General features: G+C 53.0%; 1 protein-coding gene and 1 pseudogene across 3 annotated transcripts in view; one reads left to right on the top strand and one right to left on the bottom strand.

Annotated features, from left to right (window-relative positions):
* Positions 1-23,840, bottom strand: part of AHRR (aryl hydrocarbon receptor repressor) — a 114,526-nt gene that overhangs the window by 27,265 nt on the left and 63,421 nt on the right. The window lies entirely within an intron of this gene.
* On the top strand, positions 3,899-5,637 carry LOC100454410 (translation initiation factor IF-3, mitochondrial-like; annotated as a pseudogene).

Genomic DNA, 23,840 nt, shown 5'->3' with positions numbered 1-23,840 from the left:
AGATCGCGCCACTGCACTCCAGCCTGGGTGACAGAGTGAGACTCTATCTCTACAATAATAAAATAATAAAATAGTTATGGAATTGCAAAAGACCTAGCCTTGCTAAAGAAATCTTGTTAAAAAAGAACAAAATTGTGGAACTTATTTTGACTTTATGGCCTCCTATAAAGCTCTGGTCAGCAGGACAAGGTCAGGATAGACAAGCTGATCCTCAGCCAAGGCACTAGGTCAATCAGTGGGGAAGGAAGGTCTGAAACAGCATGGCTGGGACAGCTGGAGATTTGTATGGAAAAATGAATCCCAACTCCTATCTCACTCCACACACACACAAATTAACTCAAGACCTACGACAGACACAAACACAAAGCCCAGAGCCACAAAGCTTCCAGACGAAACCGAGGAAAATGCCCTCATGAGTTTGAGGTAGGTAGATTTGGGTAGGATACAAAAACACTAACCCGTAAAGAAAAAACTTGATGAATTGGGCTTTATTTTAAAATGCCAGTAAAAAATGAAGAGATAAGCTACAGAGAAAAAATATGCACAGCACATTGATAAAGGACTTTATCCAGAATCTATAAGAACTACTACAAATCAACAATTTAAAAAAAAACAATTTTAAACAATGGGACAAATGTTTGCACAGATACTTTACCAAAAGAGATAGAGTAACGCCCATCATACACATGAAAATACACTTAGCATCCTCAGCCATCGGGGACGTGCAAGTTAAAACCTCACTGAGATGCTGCTCCACACTCCAGGGTGGCCGCTGTCAGAAAGACCAACAGCACTGAATACTGGTGAGGGCGAGAGTGTGGTGGGAATGTAAAATGCTACAGTCACTTTGGAAAACTGTCCTGCCGTTCCTCATAAAGGCAAGTGTACATCTGCCCTACAACCCAGAAGTTCCAGCCTTAGTGTTTCATTGAGGGAAATGGGTATGTTCACAAAAAGGCTGGAACAAGGATGTTCCCACTGGCCTTGCTCATAATAATGAAAAGCTAGAAATAACCCAAACAACTATCAATCGGATAACGGATAAACGAATTGCAGAATAATTATAAAATGGAATACTGTTAGACAATTAAAAAAATTTTAAACCTACTGATTATGCAAAAACATTGATGAATTGCAAAAACACTATGTTAAATAAAAATCAGATGCAAAAGCTCATAAACTTAAGAGTCTATTTATATGACATCTAAGAACAGGCCAAACTAATCTACAGTAATAAATATCAGAAAGTGGTTCCCTGGGTGTGGCAGAGGGCAAGTGATTGAATAAAAGTGGGAGAAAGACTTATATACGAATACATTTGAAAACCTAAAGTATATATTTCCCTAGGAAAATATAATTTATAAAAATTGACCCCATTAGAGATACCAAGCTTAAAAGATCAACTCCTGTAGAAGGAATAAAGTTATCAAGGAATTACCCCACAAAAATGCACCTGGCCCAGATGGTTTTCACATGGAATTCTACCAAATCCTCAAAGATCAGATCATTTCAATGCCCCATAAATTGTTGCAGAGCACAGAAAGTGAAGGAAAATTTCTAGTCCTTTTTAAGAAGTATAACATTAACACTTAACTCTGATATGGAAAGTAAAATAAAAAATAAAAGGACACACCAATATCACCTTTGAATATTGATGCAAATGTGCTAAATGAAATATTAAGAAATAGACTCTAGTTTCACATTAGGAAAATACTACACCAATAACCAAGCAGATATAACCCAAGGATGAAAGGTTGGTTCAATATTAGGAAGTCCATTAATATAATAGACCGTATTTACAGATCTAAGGGGAAAATGATTATCTCCATATATGGTGAAAAAGCCCTCAATGAAATTCAACAATTATTCCTGAAAAAAAAAAGGTTCAAGAAAATAGGAATTACTGAATACCTTCTTCACAGGTAACATGTGTGTGTGTGCACCTGATTCCTAAGTCAGCGACTTCATAGGGAAACACTCAAGGTGTTTCCAGTAAGATCAAGGAACAGGGTAGGGAGGCCCACCACCACCCATACAAGGGGTGCAACCATGGCCCCCAGGATGGCGCCCACTAAGGCCTGCCACTTGCTTTTGTAAACAGAGCCTCACTGGAACACAGCCATGCCCACGCATTTATTCATTGTCTGTGGCTACTTTTGTACTACAACCACAAAGCAGAGTGCCAGGGGTGGAGATAGCCCAGCCCAAAACGCCTAAAACATTCACCATGTGGGTCTTTAAAGAGGAACCCTGCCAACTCCCTCCCGTGATATCAGACATTGTACTGCAGGTATGGACTGATGCAATTCGGTATGAAAAATCAACAGGATGTACAACAATTGGGGAAAAGTGAAACTCTCTTTGCAGACGACATCATAGTACATCAGGAAAACCCAGGAGAATCCATGATAAAATAGCTCAAGTAAGGCCGGGCTCGGTGGCTCACGCCTGTAATCCCAGCACTTTGGGAGGCCAAGGTGGGTGGATCACGAGGTCGGGAGTTCGAAACCAGCTTGGCCAACATGGTGAAACCCTATCTTTACTAAAAATACAGAATTAGCTGGGTGTGGTGGCGCATGCCTGTGGTCCCAGCTACTAGGGAGGCTGAGGCGGGAGAATGGCTTGAGCCCGGGAGGCGGAGGTTGCAGTGAGCTGAGATTGTGACATTACACTCCAGCCTGGGCAACAAGAGCGAAACTCTGTCTCAAAAATAAAGTAAAATAAAATAACCCAAATAAAATAATTCAGTACAAAATTAACATACAGATACCCATAACCTTTACAAACTGGAAAAATGACCAGATTAAGGTACATAATTGTAGATAAAGCCCCATTTACAAAAACAACAAAGAAGCTAAAGTACTTATAAATAAACTTGACATGTGCAAAACCTATATGAAGAAAACTTCTAAACATCTCCAGAGACACAAAAAATTATATTTGAACAAATGGGAAGACACACCTCAATCTTGCATAAGATGAGTCAACATCCTAAAGATGCCTGTTCCTCCTGAGTGAATTTATCAACACACTGTAATACTAATAAACATAGCACCAAACTGATTATGCAGCTAGTAGGTTTATACTAAATATGAAAATAAATATGCAATGATAGCTACAAAAGCACAGGAAGAAAAAAAAAGCCAGGAGACAGAAGCATCTTATTAAACATCTAAGAAATACCGTCAGGCCTCTATAATTAAATCATGGTGCATGAACAGACACATAAATCAATGGACTAGAATGGAACATCCAGAAATGGGTCCAAGCGCAAATGGAAATTTGATGCATGAAAAAGGTGTCACCTCAAATCACTGGGACAGAGATAGGCTTTTCAATAACTGGTGCTCGATTAAGAAACTTCGTTATTATTGCCTGTTTGATCAGGATCATCTGCAAGCTGACACTCTCCTCCTTTAGTATATTAAGTTGGTAAGTTAACTTTATGAGTATTTCCCAATGTCGGGGTCTCACCTTACTCCTGGATCACCATGACTGCAGCGGCCCATGCTTTTATAACACAGATGGGAGTCAATTGCTATTATTTTATCTGGAATTGTTTTGTGCAGTTTCACAGGGGAGAAGGGGCTGCGTTTCTCCTTTGAGCTGCCTGCATCGTATTTTTGCACCAGCGTTTTCCTAACCTCTTGGAATTAACTAAACGTCTTTCCATCCCTTTCTATGCTATTGAATAGCCTAACCAGCTTGAGTATTTTCTGTTTCTTAACGTTTTCCTGAAATTTGCTTCTAAGAACAAGTGGACCAGGCACCTGATCCCCCTTTATTTTGAGACAACTTCCCATTCTTCCTTGCCAATGCAATTATGATTCTGTTCAGAGCACCTCACTCACACAAAAATGCCTGTCGCCCAGCCTCCCACATGGAGTGATTTTGGCCCATGAGGTAGGGGCTGGGGATTGGGGACTCTCTTTCTCCTGATGTGCGGCCATCCTGGACTGGTCCCTCCATGTTCCTGCAAGAAATGCAGACAAGAGGCAGCCCACAGAGCCACTGGCTGGAAGGAAGGGCGGCTGGGGGCAGCAGAAGGGGCCTGAGTCCCCAGCAACACCGTGGGCCCCTGGCCCAAGCCCAGCTGTGGCAGGTTCCCATCCACACCGCAAGAGGCTTCTTCCGGACAACGCCTTTCCTTTCCCATTTTCTCCCTAGATTTTTTTCCCCAGTTAATTTTGTTGCAGAATTTCTACCTTCTTTGGGTGGCTGTAGAGCGTTTCATACATCTGTGTCTATCTTGTTGGGTGTCACAGGTGTAGGGAAGGTTGAACTGCTACCCAGGGTCCAGTTCAAACCAGAGGCTGCGTGTTCTTCCCCAGATGCCATCACACCACGCCTAATTCAGGAGGAAAGCCACACCAGAAGGACGCAGCCTCAGACCTAGAGCCTTGCTGGGCTGCAAAGCCACATTTTTCAATCAGTAAAGCATCCAAAAAGAAAAGTCACACGTGCCGTGAAAATACAAAAGAAACATTTGTCAAAGATTAACTCAACAGTCGGCGAGGGGAGCAGTAAGATGTTACGACCGATGGAGGTCATCCAGCCTCCCACCAGCTGGAAGAAAACTTTCTTGGAGGATTTTTAGGGACTTTAGTTTTAGCTCATGTGACTAGGCTGGGACCCCCCAAGGCCAGACTTCCATGTTCCTCATATTACTGACCCAACCAAGACAGTGAATTTTTATGACAGTTTTTTCCAAACTGTAAAAAAGTTTTTAAAATTATAATAAAATATACATAACATAAAAATTACCATTTTAGTACCAGTCGCCTGCCCCAGCCCAGGACGGTTGCTCTTTTTCTAAAGAGGTTAACACTACAAACCGTAAAGTCTGAAAATAGTTGTGTTAGATGTTTTGGTGAACACATCGTGCACGACAGCACCAGCACAGTGGTCCCCTATTGCTTCTGCTCCAAGACTCTCCTTCCTAAATCATGCAAAAGCCTTTAGTACCTCTGAAGACACCCAGAATGAAGGAAAAAAGAGAAAAAAAAAGAGTGAAACAGCTTTTAGTAACACTGGAAGAAAAATTAGTCAGCGAATTGTTCACGTATTTGATGAGAAGGGCAATGATTTGGGAACATGCACAGAGCAGATGTGATTAGACTCATGGATGAGCAAGAGCTGCGACGGGTTCAAAGGAGCCTGCAGAAGACCAGCTCATGACAGGAATGCAGACCCACCGGGAATGGCTGAGGCTGAGAGAGACGGAGAAGGGTAACCCCAAACCTGGACCAACGCTGACAAAAGAACCGACTTTATCTTCAAACTTTGGACAACATGATTTGGATGCAAAGACTAAACAGATTCAGCCGTGGATTAAGAAAAAACACCAAGTTCGAATTACTATAAAGAAAGGAGAAAATATAGATGAGTCAGAAAATAAAGTGGAGGAGATATTTCATCAAATACTCCAGACTGTGCCTGGAATAGCTACATTCTCATCTAGGCCACAAGCTGTTCAAGGACGAAAAGCTTTAATGTGGGTTCTTCGTCCTTTGAGCAAAAAGGAAGAGAAGGCATATCGAGAAACTCAAGAGACCCAGGAAAGAGACACTTTGAACAAAGACCATGGAAATGATAAGGAATCAAATGTTCTGCATCAGTAATTTTAATAAAGAAAAATATGCTTCTGAGAGAAAGTTAAAAAAAATACAATTTTAACCATTTTAAGTGGTTACTTTTTTTTTTTTTTTTTTGAAACGGAGTCTCATTCTGTCACCCAGGCTGGAGTACAGTGGTGTGATCTCGGCTCACTGCAACCTCCGCCTCCCGGGTTCAAGCAATTCTCCTGCTGCAGCCTCCCGAGTAGCTGGGACTACAGGTTTGCACTGCACCACCACACCCAGCTAATTTTTGTATTTTTAGTAGAGACAGGGTTTCGCCATGTTGGCCAGGCTGGTCTCGAACTCCTGACCTCAGGTGATGCACCCACCTTGGCCTCCCAAAGTGCCGGGATTACAGGGTGAGCCGCTGCACCCGACCTAAGTGGTTAAATTTCAGTCATTTTGAGCTCAGTGGCATTAAGCACATCCACATTGTTGTGCAACCATCATGACCGTCCATCTTCAGAACATTCCCACCCTCCCAAACCGAAACTCTGACCACATTAAACACTCGCCCCCACTCCCCTCCTCAGCCCCGTGCGTCCCACCCGCTTTCTGCCTCTGTGAATTTGCCTACACTGGGGACCTCATCTGAGCAAATCAAGCAGGCTTTGACTTTGTTTCACTCCACGGAGTCGTCAAGGAGGATCCGAGCCACAGTGCGTGTCCATTTCCTTCCTTCCTTTTTATCCCCTCCCACACCCCCGGCCCCTGGTAACCATCGACTCTCTGTTTCGACGAGTTCCACTTTTTTAGATTCCAGATATGAGTGAGATCACGCAGAACTGTCTGTGCATGACTTATTTCACTGAGCACCATGTCCTCCAGGTTCATCCGTGGTTTGCAAATACCAGGCTTCCCTTCTTTTTCTGGTTGAATAGTATTCCATGGTGTATACACAGCGCATTTTCTTTATCTGTGCATTCACTGGTGGACGTGCAGGTTGTCTCCACGTCTTGGCTACTGTGACCAGTGTTTCGATAAACATGGGGGCACGGGTGTCTCTGATTCTGATTTCAGCTCCTTTGGGTAAATGCCCAGCAGGGGGACTGCTGGGTTGCATGGAAGTTCCATTTTTAATTTTTTGAGGAAGCTCCATGTAGCCTTCCATCACATCTACACTAATTTACATTCCCGCCAACAGTGCATGAGGGTCCCCTTCTCTCCACACCCTCATCAACAACTGCCTTTGCACGAATGCTGCAGGAGGGTCCCCTTCTCTCCACACCCTCATCAACAACTGCCTTCCCGCCAATGGTGCATGAGGGTCCCCTTCTCTCCACACCCTCATCAACGACTGCCTTCCCACCAATGGTGCATGAGGGTCCCCTTCTCTCCACACCCTCATCAACCACTGCCTTCCTACCAACGGTGCATGAGGGTCCCCTTCTCTCCACACCATCGCCAGTGACTGCCTTCCCGCCAACGGTGCACGAGGGTCCCCTTCTCTCCACACCCTCATCAACAACTGCCTGCCCACCAACGGTGCACGAGGGTCCCCTTCTCTCCACACCCTCATCAACAACTGCCTTCCCGCCAATGGTGCACGAGGGTCCCCTTCTCTCCACACTCTCATCAACGACTGCCTTCCATCTTTTTGAAACAGCTGTCCTGATGATGCGAGAGGAGCTCGCTGACGGTTTCCATTTGCTCTTCCCCATGCCTGGTGATGCTGAGCACCTTTCCACCTACAAGGTGGCCATTTTGTGTCTCCTTTGGAGAAGCTTCTATCAGGTCCTTCAGGTCCTTTGCCTGGTTTTTAATGGGGTTTTTTCTTGCTCTTGAGTTGGCTGGGTTCCTTATGTATGTGGGGTCTTTCCCGCCTGTGAGATGTGATTGGCAAATGCGTCCTCCTGTTCCGTAGGCTGCGTCTTCATTCTGTTGACGGTTTCCTTTGCTGGGCAGAAGTTTTTCAGTTTGGTGCAGGCCTGTCTGTGTATTTCTCTTTCGCTGCCCCACTCTTTTTAAGGCTGAATACTCCTCCTTTGTAGGTAGATACATCTTGCTAACCCACCCACCTGTCAGCGGAGGCTTGGTTGCCTCCTTGCTTTGGTTGGGAACACGGCTGCTGTGGCTGCATTTCCAGAAGGAAGGTAGCTAAGGCTGAAATCACTTCACGACACTTTGCTCTTCTCTGCAATCCCTACCTGGGATAAAAAGTGACTCAGAAGCTGTGGTGAGGGTTAAATCACACTCTGTGCCCTGCAGAGCTGGCATCCTGCGGAACGATGATGCCAGGAGCACTTGACCCGCGTTTCGCCGCCGCATCCGCCTGCCCTGGCTTCACAGCTTCACCCTGGAACTCCTGGAGTTCTTGTCCTGCCTGGAGTTGACCGTGGGGAGTACCCACGAGGGCCCGGGATCGTCCCCGCCTGTGCTCAGCAAGATCTGGGCCCTGGGCCGGTTGCCAGTGGAGGTCAGGGACTTTGTGGCCGTGGAGGGACCACGCGCCAATCCCACCCCCTTTGCAAGTGGTGATGCAGACACCGAGCAACCCAGAAAGCCTGGCCCAGAGCCGGCACCCGTGGCGTCAAGGCCCTTTCTCTATGGCAGCTCCCTCTTAGGGGCCAGCAGCTGTGTCTGGAACTGGGGGACCCAAACCACCGCTGCGCCTCAGGCTGCCCCCTCCCTCCCCTGGGATTTAGGCAGAGACAGGGTGAGATGACGTGGGGTGCACCAAGGGGTTGTTAGAAAACAGGTGAGAACGTGAAGCAGCCGGGGGCCGTGTGGACTGGGGGGCATCTGCTGAAAGGGAACGGAGTTGCCATCCAACCGCCCGCTCTGAGCCAGGCAGTGGGAGGGCAGAGGGGCCTCACTCCCGCCCCGCACAGGCTGGAGGGGTGTGCACCAGGGCCTCGGGTCCTCAGCCCCCAGCCCTTCCTGGCACTGCTGGGAGGGGTCTGTGCCCGCCGGCTCCTGCCACAGCTTTTCCCAATTCAGCAGTTGCCACATACTGATGATGTCCTACTAATAATAGTTCAAAGACCAAAGAAATTTTCAAGGCTTGAGTATATAAAATGTCTTCTTAAAAAAGATTTTATGAGATTAGTCACAACCAAAAGCAACCTTAATTTTAACTCACAAGGCAGAATTTTTTTTTAAAGACCATAAAATACTGTTTGCCGTGTCATATGGATTCAATATCAGATTGACTTCTGGTCCAGCATTGTCACGCCAAATACTTTTACACATGTGGGCCCATCTTTCAAATATGCATCTCGAACGTCTGTTTGTTTTCTCTCCCTCTGCCTTTCTAATCCTACAAAAGTTTTGTTTTTTTTTAAACATGGTCCATGGAAAATGAGATCACTTTTCCAAATGGAAAAAAGGATTTGGCTCTAAGGTTAAGGCTGTACTTTTTTTAAGGGGAAAAAGATCACATCTATGGGCTGTTACTGAACGTTAGGAAACGGCGCACCTGCCACTTCGCAAGAACAACGGAGGTCGGGGCAGGTGAGGGCCGGAGCCGCGCTCTCCCCCAGGCACCGCAGGGAACAGGGCAAACGTTCTGAGAAAGCCGGGACTTCCTCTGTCAAACCCTTTAAATATCCTGATCTCTTCCAGTTCCAGGGCAGAAAAAATCGCCGGCAAGTACTTCAAAGATTATTTTTGTCAAGGTCATGGCAGAGGGAAAAGAGGGAAAAAGGAACAACCCTCCACATCCCCCTGGCTGCCCCCCCTCGGAGTAAAGGGAAGTCGGGAGTACTGTGCTCCCCTGAGAGCCGTTGCCATGGTTACGGAGCCACAACACCGAGGCTAGTCACGCGAGCGGGCACCGGGCGGGCGTCGGGGCAGCTGGCCCGGCCTCCTGGAGCCAGATCACTCGCAGGGGCCGCTCCATGAGGCTTGCGTGCGTGCGAGGCAGCGCTCTTGCTTAGGGAGCTGAATAACTGGCTGTTTATAGATCCCACAAACAGTAAACGCAGGCTTGACTCTCTTCCACTGAGCAGCTCCAACATTTGAAAACAGTTCTTGAGAATGCAGCTGGTGGATGGCCGGATGGCCACAGAGGGGGACGCTGACTGAAGCCCCGGGGCCCTAGAAGAGCGGGCAGACGGCGGCCCCCAGGCAGTCCCTCCTGACGCCCACTGCAGCCCCGCTCGGTTAACCCAGTGTCCTGGGCCCCCTTCTGGCTGAGGGAGACCAGCCAGTGCTGAGGCCGCCTCCGCCCTCATCTTTGCTGTGGGCCCTTGGCAAGTTAATTCACCTCTCTGGGCCTTGGTTTCCTCCTGTGAAAGACGGGACGGCAACAGTGAGCGTCTGTGAGGGCGCGGTGAGCAGCAGCACCAGGCACCCTCCAGTGATCAGGGCAGCACCCGCTGTCTCTGCGACTGGAGGGCAAACGGCCGTGCTGGACAGGCAATCTGACGTCTAAAGTTGATGTCATTTTCTAGAGAACAAAACTTATGTTTTTAAAACCAGGACCCACTTTCTGAATGCAAACACCCCTGAGAGTGAAACTTACTTCACGAGAAGCAGACTTACAACTCATAAACAAACGCAGCTGACGGTTACCACAGTGAATCTCCCTCCAGAAGCGCCAGGCCCAACCTGCCGGGGTCCTGGTGGTTGGGGAGCCACCCCTGCTGATCCCTAAGCCTGGGACCCCACGCCCTGGGTGTGTCCCGCACCACCAGCCCCAGCCTCAGAGACCTTGGGGCTAGAGTTGGCCTGGGCCGTCCCTCTGCACCTGTAGCTCCACACCCAGGAGAGCCCGAGGGGGCTCCGTGCTGACCCGGCTGCTTCAGAGCCGACGAGGAAGGTGGTATGGGGATAAGAACCACCTGGTAGGGAACCAATGGCAGGAAAGCAGCCGTGAGGCCAAGAGGTAGGCATTGAGCGGGAGCTGCGGCTGCTTGGTCCCCGAGAGGAATGAGGTGTGCCACGGTGGTGCTGGGCATGTTGGCAGGGGGGTCCCAGGGGCACTAGTGACCTCAGGTGGGCAAAATGCACCCAGAACAGACTGGGGCGGCTGCTGGAGCCAGGGCCACACCCAGACCCACAGTTCGCCGAGGGCCACTCACAGCCTCTGGAGCCCGCAGGACCCAGGCCTGGGGGCAGAAGGCCCTGCAAGCCCAGCCCTTCTCACAGGAGCCCATCGGTGACAATGGCACTGCCTCCTCCCAGTGTCGGCAGCTTAAAACAGAGTAACGGCCAAGGGGGGTGAGGCACGCACGGCGCCTGAAACCCGGTTTGGCACAAACACACTCCTTCCACCAGGGGCAGGCCCAGGACCCTCACCTGTGCTGACATTGCCTGCTGGGGAGAGCCTGGGATGCAAGGGTCCAAGCTCAGCTGAGCCGACGGCAGAGCAGGGGCTGAGTGAAGACCACTGAACAGAACTCTGTGCACCCGGCTCAGTGACCACAGATGGTCAGGGGCTAACTGGACAGTCAGGGGCTTATGTGGACAGTCAGGGGCTAAGGTGGACAGTCAGGGGCTTATGTGGATGGTCAGGGGCTAAGGTGGACAGTCAGGGGCTAACCAGACAGTCAGGGGCTAACACAGACAGTCAGGGGCTAAGGTGGATGGTTAGGGGCTAAGGTGGACAGTCAGGGGCTAACCAGACAGTCAGGGGCTAACACAGACAGTCAGGGGCTAAGGTGGATGGTTAGGGGCTAAGGTGGACAGTCAGGGGCTAACCAGACAGTCAGGGGCTAACGTGGACAGTCAGGGGCTAAGGTGGATGGTTAGGGGCTAATGCGGAAAGCTGGGGCTAACACGGAAGGTCAGGGGCTAACACAAACGGTCAGGGGCTAAGGTGGACTGTCAGGGGTTAACGTGGAAGGTCAGGGGCTAACATGGATGGTCAGGGGCTAAGGTGGACGGTCGGGCTAATGTGGATGATCAAGGGCTAACACGGATGGTCAGGGGCTAAGTTGGACAGTTAGGGGCTAACGCAGACGGTCAGGGTCTAACGCGGAAGGTCGGGGCTAACATGGAAGGTCAGGGGCTAACGTGGATGGTCAGGGGCTAACGTGGACCGTAGGGGTAAATGGTGGAGAGTCCTGGAGATCTAAAAGTCACAGAGAGGCCGGTGTGGGCCCCAGACACCTGCAGCAGCCTCTGAAGGGGGCAAGGAGCTGGGCACTCTGACCCAGCTGGGCGGGGGTCCCCAGCCTCCTGGAACTGGCCTGGGCTGTGGATAGGCGGGTGGGGGTCAGGGAGAGGGTGAGCAGGCGAATGCAGGGGGAGCTGGGCTACCTTCCCGCTGTGTCCACTCTCAGGCCAGCTGCAGGGCCGGCATGCTTCCTCCCTGGTGAAACCTCTGGCCATACCTTTATTTATTAAATACATCTGATGGGCTCCTGAAATGAAAGCCACTTGAAAGGAGTTTCGGAACAGCAGGCCCAGCAGCTACAACAGACGGTAAAACGTGGATTTCTCTTAACAGAAAGGCCAAAGAAGCAGCAGAAAATGCCAGGCCAGATGAGGCCAAGTGTGTTCTGTGGGGCTTGTGGGAAAGTGCCCAGAACAGAGCCAGGAGCAGGCTGGGGCATCACGGAGCTCTCTCCACGGTGGCCGACGTATGCCAGGGTGAGGCTGGGGCCGCCCACCTCAGTACCCCCAGACACAGACCCCAGCCATATGGCATGCGGGGCTCGGTTCTCCACCCCCATCACCTCTAAAGTCAGGGACAAAGGGGCATGTGGGATGCCCTCTCCCAGCCTGCTGTCCCCGCACGGCCATCCTCTCCAGCCCCCATGCCTCCCCTGAGGACGGGGGTGTCAGGCCCAGAGGGAGAGCAGGAGGGCATACCCTGCATTTGTCCCGGCCAGGACAGGCCCAAGGCCCGGGGCCCCTCTGTCTGGGTTGTCACCTTGTCATGGGGACTGGGACCCTCTGGCTCCTGGGCTGCAGGGCCCCACTGCCTCATCCCTCTCTTACCCTCCTGGGCTCATTTCCCCTGTACCCCCACTTTGTGCTCCCAGAGCCTCCTGAGCTGTGGTCCCGTGTTACCATCTGGTGTTTTATACCTTCGCTTCTGGCCTGAGTTTCTGGACGACTCATGGCCTCCTAATCCTCGTACCAGGAGCCCCTTAGAGCCAGGCAATATCACTGCGTGGAAGAAGCTGGAGTAAGGGGATGCTCATCCCTTCTGCTTCACCTCCTGTTTCCCTCACTCAATCCTCTCCCAAAGGGTCCCTCACAGGAACGTGTGTGCAGCCCCAGCTGGGAGGGCTTCTAGGCCTTTCTTTAGGACAGCAGCCTGCGGCGGAGGAGTGTCTCCCCACTTGTTAAATTTCAACTGCTGGACACTTTGGTTCCTGGGGACTTCTCAGGAATTTTCCAGAAACCACACCAGAGCAGCAACGCGGCCCGGTGACCGTCTGCCGAGCGGCTTGGGGCTTCCAGACACGCAAGGCTGTTCTCACAGCTGTTTTTGTGAGGTCCTGCTCGGCTGCCACTGGGCACAGGCAGGGTGGAAGCTGGAGCAGGCACCTCTGATGACCTGGCCTGCAGTGGCCTCTGGGAAGCCGCCCGTCCAGCCCCGGAGCTGAGAAGCTCTGTTTCAGGGAACTGGTAAGATTCCCCTGCTCTGGGCTGGTGAGTCAGCTGCCCTTCCTGTTTGCCACCTCGTCCTCTCCCGGGACTTTTATTCCCCTAATTTTCAGACCCTGCTCAGCCTGGTGTTCGGCTAACTGCATCCCACCACCGGAGCTCGTGTCTCCCAGGCCGCCTCTGTCTGCATTCCACACCAGTGTCATTCAGGGAATGGGGACGTAGGGCAGCCAGTGTCGGCCACCTGGCAGGAGGGGGACTTGAGGACAGGATCCCCAGAAAAGCTGAGGGAACCCCAGAAGTCTTGGGCTATCTGGGGTTAGGGTGTGGAGGAGATTGGGAGCCACGGCCCAGGGCAGGGGCTTGGGGGTCACAGTCAAAATACAGGTGGGAGAAATCACTTTCCTATTCTGCCTCTGCCCTCCCAAGATGCCTTGAGACAGCCCTGCCTGGGGGGTGACAGCAGGAGGCTGGGGCTGGGGCCTGAGGGGCAAGACCCGGAGACGCGAGAGGTTGACACGGCCGCACCGCCAGCTCCAGTACCCACCCTTCTCCTCTTGTGCAAACCCCCAGGCTGGGGAGAACTCGGGGCAAAAGTGCTCCCTCCCACGGTGCTCCCTTCAAAGGTAAACTCCTCACCCAGGAGCTGGCCCTGCCACCTGCCCTCCACGCAACCAGGGCCAGCCCTGTCCAGCCCCACACAGGCCCACTCGGAGCCAGCGCACACGGGGACCGGAGCGCAGGAGCCACAGTCAGGAAAGTGGAGCCAAGCAACGGGCGAAGACAATCAGGGTTCCAGCACGCAGGGAGGAAAGGAGAGAGACAGGGTTCCAGCACACAGGGAGGAAAGGAGAGAGACAGGGTTCCAGCACACAGGGAGGAAAGGAGAGAGACAAGAGGGTTCCAGCACACAGGGAGGAAAGGAGAGAGACAGGGTTCCAGCACACAGGGAGGAAAGGAGAGAGACAAGAGGGTTCCAGAACACAGGAAGGAAAGGAGAGAGACAGGGTTCCAGCACACAGGGAGGAAAGGAGAGAGACAGGGTTCCAGCACACAGGGAGGAAAGGAGAGAGACAGGGTTCCAGCACACAGGGAGGAAAGGAGAGAGACAAGAGGGTTCCAGCACACAGGAAGGAAAGGAGAGAGACAGGGTTCCAGCACACAGGGAGGAAAGGAGAGAGACAGGGTTCCAGCACACAGGGAGGAAAGGAGAGAGACAAGAGGGTTCCAGAACACAGGAAGGAAAGGAGAGAGACAGGGTTCCAGCACGCAGGGAGGAAAGGAGAGAGACAGGGTTCCAGCACACAGGGAGGAAAGGAGAGAGACAAGAGGGTTCCAGCACACAGGGAGGAAAGGAGAGAGACAGGGTTCCAGCACACAGGGAGGAAAGGAGAGAGACAAGAGGGTTCCAGAACACAGGAAGGAAAGGAGAGAGACAGGGTTCCAGCACACAGGGAGGAAAGGAGAGAGACAGGGTTCCAGCACACAGGGAGGAAAGGAGAGAGACAGGGTTCCAGCACACAGGGAGGAAAGGAGAGAGACAAGAGGGTTCCAGCACACAGGAAGGAAAGGAGAGAGACAGGGTTCCAGCACACAGGGAGGAAAGGAGAGAGACAGGGTTCCAGCACACAGGGAGGAAAGGAGAGAGACAAGAGGGTTCCAGAACACAGGAAGGAAAGGAGAGAGACAGGGTTCCAGCACGCAGGGAGGAAAGGAGAGAGACAGGGTTCCAGCACACAGGGAGGAAAGGAGAGAGACAAGAGGGTTCCAGCACACAGGGAGGAAAGGAGAGAGACAGGGTTCCAGCACACAGGGAGGAAAGGAGAGAGACAAGAGGGTTCCAGAACACAGGAAGGAAAGGAGAGAGACAGGGTTCCAGCACACAGGGAGGAAAGGAGAGAGACAGGGTTCCAGCACACAGGGAGGAAAGGAGAGAGACAGGGTTCCAGCACACAGGGAGGAAAGGAGAGAGACAAGAGGGTTCCAGCACACAGGAAGGAAAGGAGAGAGACAGGGTTCCAGCACACAGGGAGGAAAGGAGAGAGACAGGGTTCCAGCACACAGGGAGGAAAGGAGAGAGACACGGTTCCAGCACACAGGGAGGAAAGGAGAGAAAGAGGGTTCCAGCACACAGGGAGGAAAGGAGAGAAAGAGGGTTCCAGCACACAGGGAGGAAAGGAGAGAGACGAGAGGGTTCCAGCACACGGGGAGGAAAGGAGAGAGACGAGAGGGTTCCAGCACACAGGGAGGAAAGGAGAGAGACAAGAGGGTTCCAGCACACAGGGAGGAAAGGAGAGAGACAAGAGGGTTCCAGCACACAGGGAGGAAAGGAGAGAGACGAGAGGGTTCCAGCACACAGGAAGGAAAGGAGAGAGACAGGGTTCCAGCACACAGGGAGGAAAGGAGAGAGACAGGGTTCCAGCACACAGGGAGGAAAGGAGAGAGACAAGAGGGTTCCAGCACACAGGGAGGAAAGGAGAGAGACAAGAGGGTTCCAGCACACAGGGAGGAAAGGAGAGAGACAAGAGGGTTCCAGCACACAGGGAGGAAAGGAGAGAGACAGGGTTCCAGCACACAGGGAGGAAAGGAGAGAGACAGGGTTCCAGCACACAGGGGGGAAAGGAGAGAGACGAGAGGGTTCCAGCACACAGGGAGGAAAGGAGAGAGACAAGAGGGTTCCAGCACACAGGGAGGAAAGGAGAGAAAGAGGGTTCCAGCACACAGGGAGGAAAGGAGAGAGACAAGAGGGTTCCAGCACACAGGGAGGAAAGGAGAGAGACAGGGTTCCAGCACACAGGGAGGAAAGGAGAGAGACGAGAGGGTTCCAGCACACAGGGAGGAAAGGAGAGAGACAGGGTTCCAGCACACAGGGAGGAAAGGAGAGAGACAAGAGGGTTCCAGCACACAGGGAGGAAAGGAGAGAGACGAGAGGGTTCCAGCACACAGGGAGGAAAGGAGAGAGACAGGGTTCCAGCACACAGGGAGGAAAGGAGAGAAAGAGGGTTCCAGCACACAGGGAGGAAAGGAGAGAGACAAGAGACGAGAGGGTTCCAGCACGCAGGGAGGAAAGGAGAGAGACAAGAGGGTTCCAGAACACAGGGAGGAAAGGAGAGAAACGAGAGGGTTCCAGCACGCAGGGAGGAAAGGAGAGAGACAAGAGGGTTCCAGAACACAGGAAGGAAAGGAGAGAGACAGGGTTCCAGCACACAGGGAGGAAAGGAGAGAAAGAGGGTTCCAGAACACAGGGAGGAAAGGAGAGAGACAAGAGGGTTCCAGCACACAGGGAGGAAAGGAGAGAGACAGGGTTCCAGCACACAGGGAGGAAAGGAGAGAAAGAAGGTTCCAGCACACAGGGAGGAAAGGAGAGAGACAAGAGGGTTCCAGCACACAGGGAGGAAAGGAGAGAAAGAGGGTTCCAGCAAACAGGGAGGAAAGGAGAGAGACAGGTTTCCAGCACACAGGGAGGAAAGGAGAGAAAGAGGGTTCCAGCAAACAGGGAGGAAAGGAGAGAGACAAGAGGGTTCCAGAACACAGGAAGGAAAGGAGAGAGACAGGGTTCCAGCACACAGGGAGGAAAGGAGAGAAAGAGGGTTCCAGCAAACAGGGAGGAAAGGAGAGAGATGAGAGGGTTCCAGCACACAGGGAGGAAAGGAGAGAAAGAGGGTTCCAGCACGCAGGAAGGAAAGGAGAGAGACAAGAGGGTTCCAGCACACAGGGAGGAAAGGAGAGAGACGAGAGGGTTCCAGCATGCAGGGAGGAAAGGAGAGAGACGAGAGGGTTCCAGCACGCAGGAAGGAAAGGAGAGAGACAAGAGGGTTCCAGCATGCAGGGAGGAAAGGAGAGAGACGAGAGGGTTCCAGCACACAGGAAGGAAAGGAGAGAGACGAGAGGGTTCCAGCACACAGGGAGGAAAGGAGAGAGACGAGAGGGTTCCAGCACGCAGGGAGGAAAGGAGAGAGACGAGAGGGTTCCAGCACGCAGGGAGGAAAGGAGAGAAAGAGGGTTCCAGCACACAGGGAGGAAAGGAGAGACCCTGAGGCAGACAAAACATTCGCCGGCAGGAATGCTGCTGAGCACAAAGCTGCAGCCTGGAGGCTCCTTGTGGGGCCTCCCTCCTGCCACCCAGACGGAGCCAAGCAGGTCCAGAAGATAAAAGCAAGAATGGAGAGGGACACCACCAGTGCAGCGACAGACACAGAAGATCCAGAACCGAAGATGAGAGACCTCAGCTGGGAAGAACTCACAGAGGACACGTCGCCGCAAAACTTTCGACCACCAGAAAGAAAACACTGCAATAGGCCGGGCGCAGGGGCTCACGCCTGTCATCCCAGCACTTTGGGAGGCTGATCACTTAAGGTCAGGAGTTGGAGACCAGCCTGGCCAACATGGTGAAACCCCATCTCTACTAAAAATACAAAAATTAGCCGGGCATGGTGGCATACGCCTATAATCCCAACTACTTGGGAGGCTGAGGCAGGAGAATCACTTGAACTCAGGAGGCAGAGGTTGCAGTGAGCCAAGATCGTGTCACTGCACTCCAGCCTGGGAAACAGAGCGAGACTCTGTCTCAAAAAAAAAAAAAAAGAAAGAAAACAAATAAAACAATAAAACATTGCAACAGCTCCCAGGAGGGCAAGAGCACAGCCTCCAGGAAACAGCAGACCCACGAGGCTCAGCAGCAAGGCCACGTGGCCCTGTAGACACTGGGACAGGCTTCAGCCTGGAGCTCTGCGTGCAGCCTGGCTACCGTCCACGCACGAAGACACAGCAGTGTTCTCCCACTCGTGGGGGTGCCCAGAAGGTTTCACGGCGAGGCCCACAGCAGACCGCTGGAGGAACACTTGGGAGGAGGATCGGTTAGTGAGCGACGTGATGGGGTGCCCTGGGCTGGATGAGACACCTAACGTTAGGTGCAAAGACAAGAATCTGTGACATTGGGATTAAGCTTCAGACACAGTCAACGTGCTGCCAACGTGGGGAGGGCCGGAGGACGCGTCTGTGCTGGCACAGGCCCTGCTGGGGGTACATCACTGCAGAAGAGCCTGAGAAATAGCAAATAAACCTGAAAGCTCTCATTTCAAAGGCATCCCCATGAAAACAAAAGCAGAATGTGCACCTTTAGTTCAAGAAAGCTCAATTTATCTAACAGAGGTTTAGGGGAGGAAAAAACCCAAAGGACGTGCAGTGAATGGAAAATACAAAATAGGATGACAGAAATCAGCTCCTAAAGAATCACAAGAAGTAGGTGCGCCCCAGTGAAAGAAGGTGCTTGGTGTGGGGGGGAGATCCCTTGACTCGTCACCTGCAAGAGGCACCTACACCGAGAAGAAAACGCGCAAAATGAAGGGATGGGGGACAAAATCCAAGCAGCCAGGAACCAAAGTAAGCCTGGGGCGGCCACGGTAAGGCCTGGGGCAGTCGCGGTAAGGCCTGGGGCGGCCGCGGTAAGGCCTGACGAAATGACGTAACGGGCAAGAAGAGTCGACGTGAAACGAGCCGGGTCGGAAGAGTCACACGGTATGCAAGCCTCCACCGAAACTCAGCCGTTGTCCCTAAAACCAGCCTTCCTGCCACATCACTTCCTGCTGCTTTGAGCGACTGCTTTAAGCCCTTCTCGCCGGCGGTTTGGGCATTTTCCTCTGTCTTGCTAAGTCACACGCTTATGTAACGAGTCACTGTTGGGTTTCCCCAGCTTCAGACACCGTCTTTAGGCCTGGCTGTGGACGCCGCGTCTGCACCCACCTCGCCCTGCGCCCGTGCACGCTCTGGCCCCACCTCCCTCATCTGCCTGTGTCATGACTGCCCTCAGTTCCCCCTGCAGAGCTCCTGTCACCCAGGTGTGCACAGCCTCCGAATCCTCCACTCTGCCTGAGCAGCCCTGTTGGCCTGGAGTTGCTCGCATCTTTGCTGACTTAGTTTTCCCAGGTACTCACTCACGCCACCACTGATGGAGCCCCCAAGTCTCAGCTGAAGGCACCTTCCTTGCACTGGTTCCTGTCCATCCCAGCCTCTCTGGGGCCTCTCCCGTCTCTGTCTGAGGATGTTCCGCCTGGGGTGGTAGGTCCCATCTCTCCCACTGCCTCCTGGAGGGGCTCCCATCCCCAACTCGACCCCTCCTGCGGCTGGTTCTGGTGGAGAAGCCCTCCAGGGGTTTCCCGAGAAACAACTTGAAAGAAGAAAACCTCAGACCCTGCCCTTGGGTGTGCGTGAACTCCAGGTTGGAAGGCGCTTGTGCGTTTCCTCCCGGCCTCCTGCGTCCAGGTCTCTGTCTCTGGATCCTTTCCATGAAACCCGCCCCTCCTCTCTGGGAGCATTTAGGATCTTCTCCTTGTCCACGAGGGTGCGGAATCTCACAGAGATCCCAGCAGGAACTTCCAACCCGGAAACTCATGCCCTGGGCTCTGGGAAGCCAGCTCAGCCTCCCCTTGAAGACTCCCTCCCCTCCGATCTTCCTGGAGCTCTGACCCCCGGCGTCTCTCAGGCTCTGCTCATTTTCCTGACTTTATTATTTCCACCTCTTTTTCCTTTACTCATGGAAAGACCTCTTCAGCGTTAACGTCAAACCCTTCTCCGGGATCATTAGGGCTTTTGCTCTCATGCTTTTAATTGTTGAGCCGTTTTCATGTCTGAATTTTCTTTCTGCAGCGACTGATTTTCATTTGGTCAGTGCGGTACTTTCACTGGTCTCCAAGGATCCTGATGACAGCTGCCTTTGTCTTTCTTTTAAGAAAATTTTTTTATTTTAATGCTTGTGGGTACATAGTAGGTGTATATATTTATGGCGTGCCTGAGATGTTTTGATACAGGCATGTGATGTGTAACGGTCACATGGAGGATGGGGTGTCCATCCCTCAGCACTTACCCTTTGTGTTACAAGCAATCCAATCACACTCTTCGTTATTTTTAAATGTACGATTAAGTTACCGTTGACTGCAGTCCCCGCGTTGTGCTACAGAGGCTGGGCCTCTGTCTTTTCTTCATTCCGTGTGTCTCTGTCCTTTCCACCTTCTGCCTTGCCTTCCCTTCCCTTCCCTCCCCTCCCCTCCCCTCCCTCCTTCCCCTCCCCTCCTCTCCCCTCTCCTCTCCTTTCCTTTCCCTGTCTTCTTCATTCTGCGCAACTCTCCTTTCTGGGCCTCTGTCTTTTCTTCATTGCATGTGTTTCTGTCCTTTCCGGCCTCTGTCTTTTCTTCGTCCCGTGCATCTTTGTCCTTTCTGGCCTCTGTCTTTCCTTTCCTTTCCTGTCCTGTCCTGTCTCTGTCCTGTCTGCATTCCGCGCATCTCTGTCCTTTCCGGCCTCTGTCCTGTCTCCCCTCCCCTCCCCTCCCTTCCCCTCCCCTCCCCGCCTTCCCCTCCCCCCACCCTTTCCTTTCCTGCCTCTGTCTTTTCGTCATTTTGTGCATCTCTGTTCCCTCCAGCTCGTCTTCTCAGGTTGGGTCTCACTCCTGTCTTTCATGGTAGCCTCTTTCCTTAAGAACCCAGCAATGCTGGCGCGGGTGCCAGAGTGAGCCTGTGCCGTGTGTCCTGGAGGCCGCCATATCTGCGCCCTGGTCCTTTCTCTGGGCTGTCAGACCCCCCCCAGAGTTCTTGTGGTGGAGGCGCCCAGTGCTCTGACACTGGTCTGGGGGAAGGGCCCGGGCTCGGTGTCCAGGGCTCCCAGCTGCCACCTCTGCAGGGCCGAGGAAGAGCCTCTCAAGCTTTTCCACAGAATGGGGGGGGCCTGGGTGGCTAAGGACTCCTCGACTGTTCAGCAGCATCTGAAGCATGTCCAGCTGTGTCACGCGCTGGGACTCCCTGCTATGCAGCACGTGGCTCCCTCGCGTTGAATGTGGCTTGATGTTGGTGTCGTTGATTCACTTTGAGAACGTGATCCGAGTCGCTCAGGCACCGGTGGCCACTGTGCCACTTCCCAGCGATCTCTGGTTTTCAGGGCTTTACCTGGACTCACGCACTATGGATGCTGCCTGGTTCACAGCCTCTTCCCTTAAAGTTTGTTCCTTCAGCTGCATCTGCTGGAGCCTCGGCTCACGGTCCAGCCCCAGCTCGCCCCCACTCCCTCACCCCCGCCTTCGACACCCCCACAACCCCACTGGACCCCCGGGCTCCCCTCCACCAGGGCATCATCAGCATGGCCACCTGGCTCGCGGGGCAGCTGGTCCCTGCCCCAGACGGTCTCCCTGAGGATCGAGAATCATGCCCAGACAGTGACCATGTGGTTCATGGGGCGTCTGGCCCAGCAGGGCCCCCAGGACAGCCCTGAGCCCCAGCCAGCCCTCCCGTTCAGGTGACAACTGCTTGGGGCCCTTCACTCTTGAGTCCTCACTTGGCTCCATCTTCTCTCCTGTGCGAGGCACCGGCGGAAACCCTCTGCACCCGCTGGTTTTGTTGTGAGCATTGTGTCCTCAGGCGTCTGGCCCAGCCACACTGTCCTCCTGCCAGCTTCCTGTTTCTGTCCGGCCAGCGGGACCTGGGGCCTCTGTGACTGCCACCCAGCCTCTGCCCAGTGGCTTCGAGGTTTGCAACTGAAGTCCCCCGAAATGCTCTTCAGGGCCCAGAGGAGTCACAGCTTAGTTCTCGTCCTGGCCGATGGGAGGATGGTGCCCCTGGCTCTGACACCCCCGCCCCTCATGTCACCAAGCCCCATGCCAGGCTGTGCTCCTCCAGTCGGCTCAGCCCCTCAGGGCTGCCTGGCATGAAGCAGCCTCGGCTCAGGGCCACCGCAGACGCCCTGGTTTGGAAGAGACCTGCCAGGTGTCCAAACCCCACTCCTCCAGGCTCCCCTTGGGAGAAAAGCAGCAGTGGGGACCCCGGCTCCGTTCTTACCACGGTGTGACAGATACAAGCGCACAGCACCTCAGTTTCCCCAAGCATAAACAGAGGTAATGGCAGGTACCCTCCCCATAGGGTCATCGATGGCTGTGTGAGTCCATGAGCTTCACAGTCTTGGGGCAGCCCCAGGCGGAGTCGCACTGAGCTCTGCGTACAACAGCAGTTCAGGGCTTGGGTTCGGGAGGTGGGGAGGCCTGAGTTTCTGCCCCAAGCCTGAACTCTTCCAACCTGTCTGGTACGATAGAGCTGTGAGGTAAGCACAGTGGTACTGGGTTGAGTGGTGTCCCCCAAAGTTCATTTCCTTCCAAACCCACGAATGTGACCTTCCCGTATTGGGACATAAGACAGTGGCAGATGTCAGGAAGCTGAGATGAGGTCACACTGGATTAGGGTGGGCCCTAAGTCCAGTATGACTGCTGTCCTTATAAGAGGGAGATTTGCACCCAGACACACTGACAGAGACGCAGATTCACAGGAAGAACATTCCAGAAGCGAGCGGGTGTGGAGTACACTCTCCCCAAGAGCCTTTGGCAAGGGGCCGTCCTGCCAACACCTCGCTTGCAGCCCATTGGCGCTGGTTTTGGCTCCTGGCCTCCAGGCTGTGAAGAATAACCCTGTTGTTCGAGCCACGCAGTTTGCAGTCATTCATTAAGGCTGCCCCAGGAAGCTGACATGGTGTCGCCGAGTTCTAGCAGGTACAGCGTATGGACACACGATCACACTCAGAAAACACGAGCGTCCACCACCATCACCACTATGTGTTACCAGTATTACCACTGCTGCTGTCAGAAGCCACAGAGGAAGCTGAGGAGGTCAGGACCCTGTCCCAGGACCTCCAACAGTGCCTCATCCCTCAGCAGACAGGGTTGTGCTACGTGGCTGTTGTGTGCCTGTTGCGTGGCTGCTGCATGGCTGCTGTGGCTGCTGTGGCAAAGGTTTGTGTGCACATAAGCACCTGGAGAGAAAATCCGTCCCTGTGGATGGAGGACCCCCGCAATGGGGTCCCTGCTGTACAAGGAGAGGGCAATCCTCATTATTTTTTCCTCCCTTTCTCTCACCACTTTGCCCTGGCAGCAAGCCTGTTTGCACAGAACCATGCAGCAGGAATGGCAGCTATGACCCCAAGAGAAACATCGTCTTTCTCATCAGAAGACCAGGAGTCATCCCCGGGAGGCAGCAGGGTGGGGGACGTAAGCAGAGGAGAGAGCAGGAGACAGGACCCCGCTTCTGTGTACGAACTGACATGTGTCCTGGCTCACCCCAAGCGCAGGTGTGGAACACACCAGAGACACAGCATAAAGCACTTTGAGCTGCACTGACGTGAACCTGTGCCCAAGGCCCCAGGGACTGCCTGTCAGGGGCAGACCCACCCCGTGCAGCAGAGGCTTTGACAATCAAACCGATATGGAGACGAGGCTCCCAGAAGGAGAGAGAACCTGCAAGCTGAGCCTCAGTACTGGGCTGGCTGTGACTAAGACAAAACAAAAAATAATCCACATTCCCTAGATGGTGCCTCAGGACCCAGAGCCTCAGGGCACAGGTGAAAAGTGTCCGGGATGAAGTCTGGGTTAGTTCCAGGACCCAGAGCCTCAGGGCACAGGTGAAAAGTGTCCGGGATGAAGTCTGGGTTAGCTCCAGGACCCAGAGCCTCAGGGCACAGGTGAAAAGTGTCCGGGATGAAGTCTGGGTTAGTTCCAGCACCCAGAGCCTCAGGGCACAGGTGAAAAGTGTCCGGGATGAAGTCTGGGTTAGCTCCAGCACCCAGAGCCTCAGGGCACAGGTGAAAAGTGTCCGGGATGAAGTCTGGGTTAGCTCCAGGACCCAGAGCCTCAGGGCACAGGTGAAAAGTGTCCGGGATGAAGTCTGGGTTAGTTCCAGGACCCAGAGCCTCAG

Source organism: Pongo abelii, chromosome 4 (assembly GCF_028885655.2).
Source record: "Pongo abelii isolate AG06213 chromosome 4, NHGRI_mPonAbe1-v2.0_pri, whole genome shotgun sequence".
Classification (NCBI taxonomy): domain Eukaryota; kingdom Metazoa; phylum Chordata; class Mammalia; order Primates; family Hominidae; genus Pongo; species Pongo abelii.
Note: the sequence above shows the minus strand (reverse complement) of the source record. Positions and strands in the feature narration are given on the sequence as shown.